Genomic DNA, 15,592 nt, shown 5'->3' on the forward strand with positions numbered 1-15,592 from the left:
TATTATTCGTATAATATTAGTAAGTAATAATATCTTCTCTCTATCCTAAATAACCTTGTCAAGTTGCTTTAGTGAAGGCAAGCCAAAAGGACCATGCACAACTGAGTCAAGTACATACCAAATATAGTTACGGGCTTAGACACTAATCCAATCAATGAAAGGTGGTGGGTCAAAGAGGAAGCAGTAGAACCGAGTTTGGGGTTCCATTTCAGATCACTTGGAGGTATAAATCTATAAACTTTATCTAAGAGTGCTTAGATCTAGTGTGGTTTAGTTTTGAAGTCATTTTGGTCCAAAGGTTGAAGCTTTTTAGGCCAAATCTTGCTTCTAGGCTAAGGGTTGCCACCCTTAGTGTTAAATGACTCCCCATGACAAAAGTTGTCATATTGGTGGTCTTAATGGGTTCATGCTAGAGTTAAGACCACTTTCATGGAACTAGAATATAATTTTTGGAGTTTGGACTTGTTTGGGGTATGCAAAGTTAAAAAGTCAATGACTTTATGGATTAAGACATTGGAAAGGACTTGGATCTATGATTGTAACTCCTTAATCTGAGTATTAAGCACTTAATGGGAAAATGAATTAACACGGGAGTATGCTGAGCGTATAAGCAGGCGGTCCAGACGTGCCGAAGGCTCGAAGCACGGTGTAGATAGACTGAAGGCCTGCAAGGTGGTCCAGTCAGGCTAAAGGCTCATTATGGATACTGTAGACTCAGAGAGTGGACCAGGTGGATTGAAAGCCCGGTGTAGGCCGACCAGTCACACTATAGACTCGAGATATATGGCTTTTCGATTAACTTATATGTTATATATTATGGTAATATCGGTATGGCGTTGGTATTTTGGGGGTAATTCACTAAGCCTTCGAGCTTACAGTTCTAGTTTATTGTTTCAAGTTCAGCAGATGACCGCGGAAAGGCAAAGGAGTGACCATACACTCCCTCGATTGATGAGTATGATTTATGGGAACTCTGATGGTTAAACTATTTTCAAAACAAACTGTAATAATTGAATGGTTTTAAATGATTTAAAAATTTTTAAATAGGCTCGAATTTTATGGATGTTACAAGTTGGTATCAGAGCCTTGGTTTGAGTGAATTGGAGGAATACTCGTGTGAATCCAAACTCAAACTAAGTAAAGTGTTTTCAAAATGATTTTAAATGGTTTTCAAAAGAAGATAAGAGGATGCAAATTGGATGATCAGCCAGAGCTAGTAAGTAGACCCCAAAATACCATGCAACTATTTAACTATGTGATATGTTAGAACATCATGCTAGTACTAAGCTAGGGATCTTTAGGAATTGCATGATAGAATTGCCTGACTACATGATGCCTGCTAGCCTAGGGTTTTCCTTATGTGAGATTGACATTATTACTATAGTTACTTGTGTATGTATCACGACTGTACATAATTAAGATCTTATAGCTTGAGAATGTTTGATTTGGCCTTATGTTATGTCCTTATTGATTAGGGGCTTAAGGTAGGATCAGATATTCGAAAGACTATAGGGTCCAGCGTTATGTATGGCTAGTATACATTAGTGCCACAAGGTTGGTGGAAGTTTCATGGATGGGTGGGTGGTGTGAGGTCGGAAGGCCAGTTATGAGATATTTTAGCATTCCTATATGAGTGAGGATTGAGCACTCGTTGTGATGATGTATATTGTTAGGGCGTTATGATGATACTTGAGACAAATATGGGTAGGTGTAGAAGGTAGTGTGGGCCCGTACTACTGAAAGCACAAGACCTATACACGTAGCAAGGAAGTGACAACCCCTAGGGTTGGATAGGGAGTTGGTCCCCTATCATTATATGGATTATCATAGATCTTCTGGTGTCTTACCAGAATCGTGGTTACAAGACGTCTTGAGACCAGATTCGGGTTAGGATCGGAAGCTGGCAGCCAGGATAGGCTAGTATTGTTAGAGGATCGTGTTAGTGAGATCATATGAGAGGAGGTGATCGAGATTGTTCAGGGATAGTTACCGGAGATGTTCGGGTTTATTACAACCTCCATGGTTGAGTATTTCTACGAGCACTATGCAGCCTTTGCTGAGACAGCTATCGCAGTAGCTTCAGCATCCTTAAAGATGGTAGGGGGAGGAGTTGGTTGAGATTTCCAGTATCGGGACTTGTTGTTGGGATGTATTCTGATTAGTAGAGGAGTGCAGTTACTTGAGATCAGGGAGATGTTCTGTACTCGTTGCATTCTACGGGTTGAGTGGGAGAAGCTGGCACATGAGTTTCTAGATTTGAGGCTTGGGGGTTTGATCAAGGCCGGAATGTAAGTTGTAGTGACTCCGAAAAGGAGTGATGATTATGTTCAACTAGGGTTTTGTAGCTGGAAGTGGAATGGTTAATTGATGGATTGGATTGTCATTTTATAGGGTAAGGATTGTGCTCTATCAGTTTTTTGAGCTCGAAGGAGTAAGTAGGCTTGTGACCCCAAGATTAGGTTGTATTCCAGATCGGGGTTAGTTGGTTGCATGGATTGACGATATTATTTCAGCGTCGTTGAGCACAGGTGGGTCGATGTGGCATAAGTATTTTGTGATGTCCGGTTTGCCTTGGATCTCTTGTATCGGATAATAAGGATTGATTGTGTGATCTATTGCACTTTTGGGATTGCAGACTATGTCTTGGGAGTAGTTTGTAGCCCAGTTTAGGACAGAGGTTGCTTCAGCTGTTGCAGTTCAGCTGTGGACGTTTGAGCGGGTAAGTGAGTCAGGGTGCGAACCCTGAATATAATGATTTCTAGAGCCCGAGAGCGGGAAAATTGTTTGGAGCACCTTTAGGAAAAGGGGTATTATGTGGGAGGTCTGTGGATAGGGTCCCACAGAAGGGTTATCAAGTATTTTCAGGATTCAGTGGTTTCAGCAACCGTTAGTGATTGATGAACAAAAGCGCCAAGGGAAGTAGTTCGTCGCTGAGGTATTAGTTGGAGCATTTATCTTTGGTATTCAGGAAATGAGTGTGGGTTCATTCAAGAATTATTGACTGTTGGTTTCATTGGTATTCAGGAAGTGTTCATCCAGTTCTTATGAAGTGTGTGATCATTGGGATTGGCTAGTAATAGAGTACTAGTTGGGAAGAGATGGTTGTCATTGGATAGACCGTCGGAAAGTGAGAAGGATCGGGAATTATTCAAATTATCATGTATTGTGAAGACTTAGTCAAAGTTAACTGGGCGAGAATCATCTCGGGATACAGAAGCAGGAGCAGTGTTGAAAATGGGATAAGTCTCGCATCGTTTTCAGGAAGGAAGACAACCCAAGTGGCTGTTTGGTTTGAGGGTTTTGTGAGTTGGGAGTTTGGTAAAACTCCCCAGCATGTGTATCACGTCTTCTTGGTGCTTGATAGCAGAAGTCGGGGAACCAGGTTGGAGTTCTAGTCATGAATTAAGTTTAGTTTGAGTATTCGGTTGAGGTTGTGCTCGCCTCTAAGGGTTTTTGGATTGATAGATTGAGGGTTTTGTTGGCTGCCAAGGATCGACAGTAGTTTCAGCACGGGTGTGCGGGTTATTTAGCATATGTTGTAGACATGCGGGTCGGGGAACAAACCACAGATTTTCGAGAGGGTGGACAATCAGCATGAGGACTAGGGTTTGGCCGGGGTTTAGAGTCCATGGAATGGTTTAGGAGTTTCGAACCCCAAGTGGGTGAGAACAGTCATGTTGAAGACTCTATATGTGTTTATAGATCTATGTGTGGATATTGAGTATGCTACTATGATATAGCAATCAGTAGGTCTGTCCCCAAGTATTGAACATGCTGATGGAGTATGATGAAGACATTATGTGGGTTTTGTTAGTTATATTATTAGGTTTTGAGTATATATGTGTTATAGGGTAGCAACTTGTTCTACAAGTGGATAGTGTGGAGTGAGGTTTCAGTACTATGATGCTTGTTGGTGTTGTGAAGGACATTGATTAGGCCCTTTTGGGCAATGGAGGAGGTGAGAATCTATAGGATGGAGTGTTGGGACAACTAAAGTGACGACAACAATGTCGATAGGTTATCAGGAGCATTCCAGTCATGAGCTATTGGCCAGAATGGGCATACCAGACTCTGTAACGCCCGCAGATCCGGGCTAGTCAATTTAGAGGCAATATGGGTTGAAAATGACTTTTCGACAAAAGATTATTTAGAATAAATAATCTTAACCAAATTGTAGAATATGTCACAAGGTTTCCGTACATATAAAGAACGCCGAAATCCGAGTTATAACGAAGAAGTTATGGCCCGTCGAAGTTTTACGGCAAAACCGGACGGCACCGGGAACCGTAAATAGTGAATTTACGATAGAGCGAGATTTATCCTTAGCAATCTAAACCAAAATCGTAGAATATGTTAAACTAAGAGCGTCGATAAAAAGAACACCCAAATCTGACTTCGTATGAGGAAGTTATGATTTTTCTAAGATTCGGCTTAGCAGTGCACGACCCGAAACTCGAATTTTAGTTCGAGCGGTTTTTGGCTTACGTGACCTAAATGAGAGTTCAAGATCTCATTAATAGGAACTCAACGGTAAAAATACAGACGAAAACGGAGTCGGTATGAAGGAGTTACGAATTCTTCGCGGTCATTTAACAGTCTAAACGCCTCGTACTGTTAAATTTAAGATCGGTCGAGAATTAGCCGACGGAGTCAAAATGAAAGTTGTAGATATTATTTTTACCTACGCGTGGATATAAAGAACGTCAAAAACAGAGGTCGTATGTGAAAGTTACGGATTTTAGAAGTCGGAAGTGTGCTATGCGAAAATGGGTGATGTGGCACAATCTTGGCCATTGCTTTCTCCCCAAGTCTTGCCACTAGATGGTGACATGTGGCACCAAGTTCAGCCATTTTCACCCTATAAATACCACCTCTCCCACCCTCATTTTCTTCACACCTTTCCCATTCTTTCTTCTCTTTACTCTCTCTCTAGAACCTCTCTCTAGCCCCGAAATCCCCCGAAAAGCCTAGGGAACCTCCCTAGCACGAGGCGGAAGCCCCGGAGTGCTCGACGGCTCCGAGAAGAAGAGCTTTTCGGCTCGGAAACGCTGCTCCAAGCAAAGCCTGGTTTTCTATAAAACCCGTTGTAAGTGAGCTACGCCTACGCTATTTTTAATATAGTTTTTATTTAATTATATTAACGTTATTAAGAACATATAATAAATACTTGGGCTATTATTATGGGTTATATAAGTATTTTTTTTAACGCTTATATAATAGTAATAATAGCTAGACTATTAATTAGTCTCGGCGAATAATAGACTAAAATCTATTGGTGATAATACTAGGTTTCGTCGAAAGAAATTATTTTAAAGTAAACGAAGCGCTGTCCGAGTACCGAGTCACCACCTTCTCAGGTGAGTGCATGGTCCCTTTCATCTTACACATAGATATGAAGTATTTATTATATAATTTACGTGTTGTGAGTGCATAGTCTCTTTCATCTTACACATAGATATGAAGTATTTTATATAAACTACGTGCTATGTGTGCATATTATCTGAATACTTGCTGTCTATGCTGGATGAACGTTTTATACATGTTTTAAAGGATTTAAACTGTATACGTATTTTATATATACGAATATGTTGGGTATGATGATGGGTAGATAAATGATGATAGATAGAAGATGATGTGAGTATACATTCGCAGCTATAGACTTAGTGCCTATGGGACAAACACCGGTAGCTATGGACTTAGTACCTGTTAGACGTTGGTAGCTATGGATTTAGTACCTGTTGAACATTGGTAGCTATGGACTTAGTACCTATTAGATAAAGACTGGTAGCTATGGATTTAGTACCCGATGAATAGACTATAGCAGCTATGGAATTAGTGCTTTATGAACGAACATTGGCAGCTATGGATTTAGTGCCAGTCCTAGAACCCTGGAAGTAAGGGACTTCGGAATAAACGAATGAAGAATAGATGACTCTTAGGATAAATCCTTAAAGAGTAAAAAAAAAAGATAACGGGGATGGGTAATTGGGTTGATTCTTTGATTGAACATAATAATTATATTATTGTGGGTTGAAAACCCTATGTACTCACCAGGTTTCCCAACCTGACCCACTCAGTTTATTTATATCACAGGTGTTGATACGAAGTCACTTTACACTGAGAGATTTAAAGAGATGTAGATCACTAGTGTAAATACATGTAAGTTCTGTTTATGCTTATGTTTCTGTATTAACGATGACATCCCAAACGTTTTAAATGAATAAAAATACGTTTTTTCGAAAATGTTTTAATAACGTATTTATCGTGTTTTTCTGGGAACAAATTCCGCAACCTTTTTATAAAATGAAGTACTCTGATTTTTATAAAGCATAAACAAAATCGGTCTTTTCTGGCCGTGAAAATGGGGATGTCACAGTTGGTATCAGAGCATTAGTTTAAGCGAACTAGGAATATGAATCTATTTCTAGACTTAAACTTAGAATGCTAAGCGATGATTGTGAGGTGTGAGCACTAGCTTATTTTAGGAATTATGCCTAAAATGCTTTTATGTGCTAAATACTTGTGCCTGATATGCTGTTAGTTGTTCGGATCTATGGTCTGTTGCCGACCGGATCTGGAAACCTTATGTGTTTAGGATTCTAAATGTACGACTACGATATTAGAACTAGCATATAAACGTTTCGGAGTGATAAGGATGATTTAAGACGTCAATCCTAAATTAAGATCTAGATTCACCTTATTCGGTGTATAGATCAAGATGGCAAGAACCCGTAGCGGAAACGTAAACGCAAATGGGAACAGGATCCAACCCCCAGTGGTTCAGCAAATACCTATTGTAGAAGAAGTTGCGCTTGATCCAGTCACCATGGCTGGAGTTCAAGCCATGATTCGGGCTATGTTGGCTGAACAAAGGGAAGAAATGAGACAAATGTTAAATAGGGACGAACCTACCGTACATGTTGAACCGACAGAGCCAGTTCCCGAGCAATCAAAGGAAGGGAACTACAGCCGCCAAGTGAGTCAAGTAGGGACTCAAGGTGAGCAAAGGGATGACCCTAAAGGGAGAAACAACAAGGATGGGCGGATATACAAGAATTTCTTGGGTGCAAAACCCCCAAATCTCTCAGGAAGCCCGAAGCCGGTTGAGATTATGGATTGGATCTCTGAGATGGAGATGGTGTTTGAGAGCTGCAGCTGTAACGAGAAACAGAAGACTGTCTTCGCAGTAAGACAGCTGAAAACTGGAGTCTTGAGCTGGTGGAAGCTATTGGCAGATACGATGCCACGAGGAGAAGCCTTAAGGATGTCGTGGGAAGAGTTTTTGGAACAGTTGAAAATGCAATACTGCTCGGAGATAGATCTGATAGACCTAAACAACGAGTTTCAGAACCTGAAGAAAGGAAAGATGAGTATTGACGAGCATGCCACCGCATTCACCGAAAGGATGAAGCTATTCCCCTACTTGGTGCCTACTGAACTCTCCAAGATTGATAGGTTTGCTAACGGACTACCCATTGACTTTGGCCCAATGGTCAAAATGGCAACTACTTTGAAAGCAGCTGTTAGGGCAGCTAAGAACGTAGAGGCCCAGATAAGAGAAAAAGGTCTAGAAAAAGATAAGGTAGGAGAGAAGCGGAAGTTTGAAGGATCTTCGAGGCCGAACAAGGAAAGCAAATTCTCAAAGTTTGGAGGAGCAAATGGAGGTGAAGCAAGATGGTGTGATAGATGCAAGAAGAAGCATGGTGGAAAGTGCAACGAAGAAGTGACTTGTTACAAGTGTGGGAGGACTGGTCACTATTCCAAAGACTGCACGCATAATGACAAAGTATGCTATAGATGTGGAGGCAAGGGGCACATGTCCAGAGACTGCCCAAAGAAAAATAAAGCAGCAAGACCAGAAACTCCACCAAGGCCAAGGGCATTTCACATGATCCTCGACGAAGCAGAGAACCATGCGAGGAATCAAGAATGAGGACTTCTTACCCGAGGATCGGATTATGCAGTAGTCATAGTTTCGTATGATGTAGCCTAGTAGAGGCATAGTCTAGGGTGAACTTGAACACCTATGTAATCGTTTCAAGAAATGATATAAAACCTTCGTTTTGTTATCTGATGTGTTGAATGATTGTATGAATTGTTGCATGGTGACTTGGGAAACTGCGGGACAATACTTGGGACGAGTATGAGTAGGTGTGAATGGTAGTAGAGGCCTATACTACCGGAAGCACAGGACTCACACTTGGATCAGGGAAAGTCACAAGGTTACCAAGAAGCCAGTAATTGATTTCGTTTTATTCAAGTATGCCGTTACCATTGTTTCGGTAATGACTAAGAAGATTGTTGTTATCCCAACCCTAGTGGTCATGTCACATTGAGTCCGACTACGATGAGTAGGTTACGTGGTTCAGAGAACCAAGTTTGATATAGCGTCCGACTTAAACCAAACGATTAAAAATCAAAGAGACCAATAGAAGTATCGGCTCGACGCTAAAGAAGTTGGTAGCTAGAAATGCTACATGTTAAAGTGTGATTATATCACATTAGAACGTGAAGGAAGGAATAGTTTATTTCAGAATTTAACTCTAAAAGACCTAAGTCTAAACGAGCATCACATGATGATACGTCGTAATCTGGAGTCTAACCTGAAGAAGATAGCAGGTGCACAATTAAGTACTACTTACAGACAATAAGTCTAAAAGATAGACTCGAATGAATAAAGAAGTTATAATTATTACCTAGGATGAAGAGATGACGTATGGAGTCAATATACGAGCCCTGTTTCGTTGATGATTCCGGGACGTAATCATCCTAAGGGGGAGATAATTGTAACGCCCGCAGATCCGGGCTAGTCAATTTAGAGGCAATATGGGTTGAAAATGACTTTTCGACAAAAGATTATTTAGAATAAATAATCTTAACCAAATTGTAGAATATGTCACAAGGTTTCCGTACATATAAAGAACGCCGAAATCCGAGTTATAACGAAGAAGTTATGGCCCGTCGAAGTTTTACGGCAAAACCGGACGGCACCGGGAACCGTAAATAGTGAATTTACGATAGAGCGAGATTTATCCTTAGCAATCTAAACCAAAATCGTAGAATATGTTAAACTAAGAGCGTCGATAAAAAGAACACCCAAATCTGACTTCGTATGAGGAAGTTATGATTTTTCTAAGATTCGGCTTAGCAGTGCACGACCCGAAACTCGAATTTTAGTTCGAGCGGTTTTTGGCTTACGTGACCTAAATGAGAGTTCAAGATCTCATTAATAGGAACTCAACGGTAAAAATACAGACGAAAACGGAGTCGGTATGAAGGAGTTACGAATTCTTCGCGGTCATTTAACAGTCTAAACGCCTCGTACTGTTAAATTTAAGATCGGTCGAGAATTAGCCGACGGAGTCAAAATGAAAGTTGTAGATATTATTTTTACCTACGCGTGGATATAAAGAACGTCAAAAACAGAGGTCGTATGTGAAAGTTACGGATTTTAGAAGTCGGAAGTGTGCTATGCGAAAATGGGTGATGTGGCACAATCTTGGCCATTGCTTTCTCCCCAAGTCTTGCCACTAGATGGTGACATGTGGCACCAAGTTCAGCCATTTTCACCCTATAAATACCACCTCTCCCACCCTCATTTTCTTCACACCTTTCCCATTCTTTCTTCTCTTTACTCTCTCTCTAGAACCTCTCTCTAGCCCCGAAATCCCCCGAAAAGCCTAGGGAACCTCCCTAGCACGAGGCGGAAGCCCCGGAGTGCTCGACGGCTCCGAGAAGAAGAGCTTTTCGGCTCGGAAACGCTGCTCCAAGCAAAGCCTGGTTTTCTATAAAACCCGTTGTAAGTGAGCTACGCCTACGCTATTTTTAATATAGTTTTTATTTAATTATATTAACGTTATTAAGAACATATAATAAATACTTGGGCTATTATTATGGGTTATATAAGTATTTTTTTTAACGCTTATATAATAGTAATAATAGCTAGACTATTAATTAGTCTCGGCGAATAATAGACTAAAATCTATTGGTGATAATACTAGGTTTCGTCGAAAGAAATTATTTTAAAGTAAACGAAGCGCTGTCCGAGTACCGAGTCACCACCTTCTCAGGTGAGTGCATGGTCCCTTTCATCTTACACATAGATATGAAGTATTTATTATATAATTTATGTGTTGTGAGTGCATAGTCTCTTTCATCTTACACATAGATATGAAGTATTTTATATAAACTACGTGCTATGTGTGCATATTATCTGAATACTTGCTGTCTATGCTGGATGAACGTTTTATACATGTTTTAAAGGATTTAAACTGTATACGTATTTTATATATACGAATATGTTGGGTATGATGATGGGTAGATAAATGATGATAGATAGAAGATGATGTGAGTATACATTCGCAGCTATAGACTTAGTGCCTATGGGACAAACACCGGTAGCTATGGACTTAGTACCTGTTAGACGTTGGTAGCTATGGATTTAGTACCTGTTGAACATTGGTAGCTATGGACTTAGTACCTATTAGATAAAGACTGGTAGCTATGGATTTAGTACCCGATGAATAGACTATAGCAGCTATGGAATTAGTGCTTTATGAACGAACATTGGCAGCTATGGATTTAGTGCCAGTCCTAGAACCCTGGAAGTAAGGGACTTCGGAATAAACGAATGAAGAATAGATGACTCTTAGGATAAATCCTTAAAGAGTAAAAAAAAAAGATAACGGGGATGGGTAATTGGGTTGATTCTTTGATTGAACATAATAATTATATTATTGTGGGTTGAAAACCCTATGTACTCACCAGGTTTCCCAACCTGACCCACTCAGTTTATTTATATCACAGGTGTTGATACGAAGTCACTTTACACTGAGAGATTTAAAGAAATGTAGATCACTAGTGTAAATACATGTAAGTTCTGTTTATGCTTATGTTTCTGTATTAACGATGACATCCCAAACGTTTTAAATGAATAAAAATACGTTTCTTCGAAAATGTTTTAATAATGTATTTATCGTGTTTTTCTGGGAACAAATTCCGCAACCTTTTTATAAAATGAAGTACTCTGATTTTTATAAAGCATAAACAAAATCGGTCTTTTCTGGCCGTGAAAATGGGGATGTCACAGACTCGTGCTGTGGGCTTAGAGGCAATCCATACCTATGCTAAGGACCATGTAAGGGAAATACAATCACAGGTTGTAGGCATAGAGATTGTGTTGATTATGTCTTTTGTAGGAGCACGTTCAGGTTTTATGTTTCTCCTGATCATCTATGGTGACACATTATATGCGGATAGGGTTGAGGTCGTCCCGCTCTATGCAGTAGGCCAAGATACCCGGTGCAGGCCGACTGAAAGTTGTAGGCATGAAGGCTCAGGAGGAATGGTAGGATTGAGGTTCTAGGCCAACAAACCCTGAGATTTTCAACACGATGGTTGAATTGATTCGACATGTTGGTATAATAATCTAGGGTATTCAATCCCCAGGATGACCGGACCCTGTGATCATTTGGGCTTGGTATATTGGTACTCCCACATGAAGGGTGGTATGGGCTTGATATGAGTGCCATACTGGTTGGCCGGTAGTGATAGGTATGATTTTGGTGGTAATCGCTTGCAGGACTGTATTCTATGGAAGTGGTAGATGGAAAGGAATGACATGGTAAATTATCGTTGGTACTATGTGGACATCTTATTATGATGTTCTATTAGAAGGAATGCTGTGTTTGATCGGGCTTAGGCGGTCCTGCTCTATACAGTAGGACAAAATACACTGTACGGGCCAACGGTGAGTCGTAGGGTCAAGGGTTCAGTAGGTTATGACCCATGGTTCTATTTCGGATAGCAACTTCAGGTTCCTAGGGCTATATAGTCCGTTATTAGTAATGAGAAGAGAGCTAGCGATGTATAGTATGAGTGGTCGTCCAGGGAGTTAGACCGAATCCAGGTTTCTAGATTTCGGGTTTTAGGTGGTAAAGGGTTGTGTGCTGCATGGGATTATGGAATCATCTTCTCTAGAATGAGTGTTTGTGTTTATTAGTGGATTGATCATGTGTGATATTTTGGGAGCTGAAGGATGCTTTATCGTGTCAGCACCAAGGATTTCCAATCGTATCAAAGCACCGTGAGAAGTTTCAGGGTAGTTGGTCTTAGCGGACTTCGAGGGAAAAGTCTAATTGACATGGGGGAGAGTTGTAACACCCCGTTTTGAAAAGCACTTTGTGGCGGTACCGAACGCTAGGGTATGAGCTATTCGGTCTTTTAGGGTCTCAGGATTTATTCTAATGGTTTAAGTCTTGGGTGTGTGGTCAGGAGCGTAGGACTTCTCGCCACCTTCTCATGGACATAAAGATCATTGGAAACGGACTTAGAATGAAGAAGTTATAGCACATTAAAGCATTTGGAATAAATGGTCCCTAATGGAAATGTTTGGCAAGAAAGTCTCATGCATGCAAGGGAAGCATGCATGTGTCCAGATGGGTACGCCCAACGTAACCTGGTGTACGCCAACCGTTGTGGCATAAATTATCGCGCGTATGTGGAGGAGTATGACCAGCGTACGAGAGGTACGCCCAGCGTATTCTCAAAGACCCTAAACCCTAATTTTTAGAGCATCCCGCTATATAAAGAACATAACACCCCAATTATCAGCCTCCCTCTCATCTTCATAAAGCCACCAGGAAATCCTAACGCTTCCTTGAGTGTTCTTGGAGCTTTGGAGGTCATTAAAGATCACTTTTGTGATTGTGAAGCCATTTCCAAGCAAGTAAAGAGTATAGCAAGGTAGTGGATCAAAGGGGAAGCAGTAGATCCGAGTTTAGGGTTCCATTTCAGATCACCTGGAGGTATAAATCTATAAAATTTATCTAAGAGTGCTTAGATCTAGTGTGGTTTAGTTTTGAAGTCATTTTGGTCCAAAGGTTGAAGCTTTTTAGTCCAAATCTGGCTTCTAGACTAATGGTTGCTACCCTTAGTGCTAAATGACTCCAAATGACAGAAAGTTGTCATTTGGTGGTGTTAATGGGTTTATGCTAGATTTAAGACCGCTTTCATGGAAGTAGAACATCATTTTTGGAGTTTGGACTTGTTTTGGGCATGCAAAGTCACCAAGTCAGTGACTTTATGGATTACGACATTGGAAAAGACTTGGATCTGTGATTATAGCTCCTGAATCTGAGTATTAAGCACTTAATGGGAAAATGACTTAATAGGGGAGTATGTTGAGTGTACAAGTAGGTACGCCCAACATACACACCATTTGGCTAGTACGCTTAGCGTACGTACATCGGAGTATGCTCAACGTACTCATTAATTATGGGTCTTATGGATTTTGGGTCTCGGTTTGGGCCATGTAGGGGGATTTTGGTCCTTTGGGTCTTCGTGGGCCATCAAGAGCCAACTAATGTGGGGCAATAAGATGTTTGGGCTTAGGGTAAGGTCCATAAGAGGGATTGGACCCAATTTAGCAAATTAGACTATTAGTGGGCCACTAGTGGGTTTGGGAAGCCCATCTAGTATTTGAATTTTTATATTATGATTTTGAGCCTTAGATATGGACCAAGTTGGACTAGGGTTAAAATGGTCATTTTACCCTAAGGAGGATTATTGTTTTGAACTAAGTGATATTTTAACTTTGGGAGTCGAGAGATCAACTGTTTGAGATATTTGGTGAGACAACGACTCGGGAGTTCGAATCTTCAGTTCAAATCTGCAGTGTGAGGTGAGTTATCCTCGTTATATCAACAGGGTCTTAGGAACCAAGGTCGGCCTTTTTTTTTTTGGATTGTACACTGGTACTTGTTTGATATACTTATTGATTTGTTAGATCTGCATCCTGATAGTTAGGATGATATTATGGTTATTGACTTATTAGATCTGAATTCTGGTAGTTAGGATGGTATTATGTTTAGTAACCTGGTTTAGGTCGGTATCCTGGTATATAGGATGATGCTATGTTAGTGACCGGTTAGGTTGGTATCCTGGTTATGGGATGTTGATATGCTATTGATCTGTTAGATAGGTTTGTTGTCTATAGACTGTTATGTGATTATTTATAATATGTGCACATGGTTGTTTTGATTTGGGATGGGTTGAGGCGGTCTTGCTTTGTTCTGAAGGCCAACATACCCAGGGCGGACCGGATGGACTACAAACCCGAAAGGGTATCGTAGTAAGACCGAAGGCCCAACGAGCAGTTCGGATAGGCTGAAGGCCCTGTGAGGCGGTCTAGACATACCGAAGGCCCGGAGAGCAGTCCAGATAGAATGAAGTCTTGTGAGGCGGTCCAGTCAGGCTGAAGGCTCATTATGCATATTGTAGACTTAGAGAGTGGACCAGGTGGACTGAAGGCCCGGTGCGGGCGGACCAATCACACTATAGACTAGAGATACGTGGCTAATCTATTTACTTATATGTTATATGTTATGGTTATATCGGTATGGGGTTGGTATTTTTGGGGTAACTCAGTAAGTCTTCGAGCTTACAATTTTAGTTTATTGTTTCCGGTTCAGCGGTTGACTGTGGGAAGGTGATGGCGTGACTGTACAGTTCCTCGATTGATGATTATGATTTCTATGAACTCTAATGTTTAAACTATTTTGAAAACCAATTGTAACAATTGAATGGTTTTAAATTATTTAAAAAGTTTTAAATTGGCTCGAATTTTATGGATGTTACACAACAGTGAAAAAAGCTTAGATAGTGGAAGACCTAGTGTAGTTCTACATAGTAGTTCTTGCAGAACAATTGTCCAAGAATCTGAAAGAAACTTTGACCAAAATAGTGATTAGTCAACTTCAAATCAACTAACACTTGACTTAAACTTAGCTTTGGCGTTTCAAGAAAAGTTTAATGACCCAAGAATCACGTCTTTGTTGAAGAAAAGGGCAAGAGAATGGGACATTGATTTGACTAATTTGTTATAAGATAAGGTTTTGGATCCGAATTTTGTGATAAAAATGCAGATAAAACTTTGTTTTTTGTGAGGTTTTATTAAAATTTTGAGATAGAAATATGAGTTTTGACCAAAATGTTGTTTAATCATCTTAATATGCTTGATTAAACTTTTTTTTTTGTGTATGTTTATTAAAAGGATGCTTGTTTTTAGTCTGTTATCAATGAGGTTCCTGTGGTCATTCTTATATGCATTAGTCGTGATGAGGGTGCATTGGTTGTTCTTCCGCTAGACTTCCTGCTAGGAAGGATGAATTTGTCAGAAAGTGAAAAGACAAAAATGTTATATATATATATATATATATATATATATATATATATATATATACATACATACACACACACACACACATATATATATATATATATATATATATATACACACACACACACACACACACACAGAAAATGATGGGAAAATAGTGACTTAAAATGTATGTATCTTACAGGTTCCCCTGTTATTTGCTAAGTGGTATCCCTGTTATCACCTTCCTTTTTATCTATTATAATGCATTTTGTTTATATATGCTTTTCATCAACATAATTGCATCTTGTTTGTATGGCTAGTTCTCATCTTTTGACCATGGGATAAACAAGTTGTCTCTTCTGTCAAAGGTTAGAATTGCGAATTACAATCAAGACATGTGATTAGTTGTATATGTTGAATTGTAGATTATTT

The sequence above is a fragment of the Lactuca saligna genome, chromosome 7 (assembly GCF_052625555.1).
Source record: "Lactuca saligna cultivar CGN05327 chromosome 7, ASM5262555v1, whole genome shotgun sequence".
In the NCBI taxonomy this organism is placed as follows: domain Eukaryota; kingdom Viridiplantae; phylum Streptophyta; class Magnoliopsida; order Asterales; family Asteraceae; genus Lactuca; species Lactuca saligna.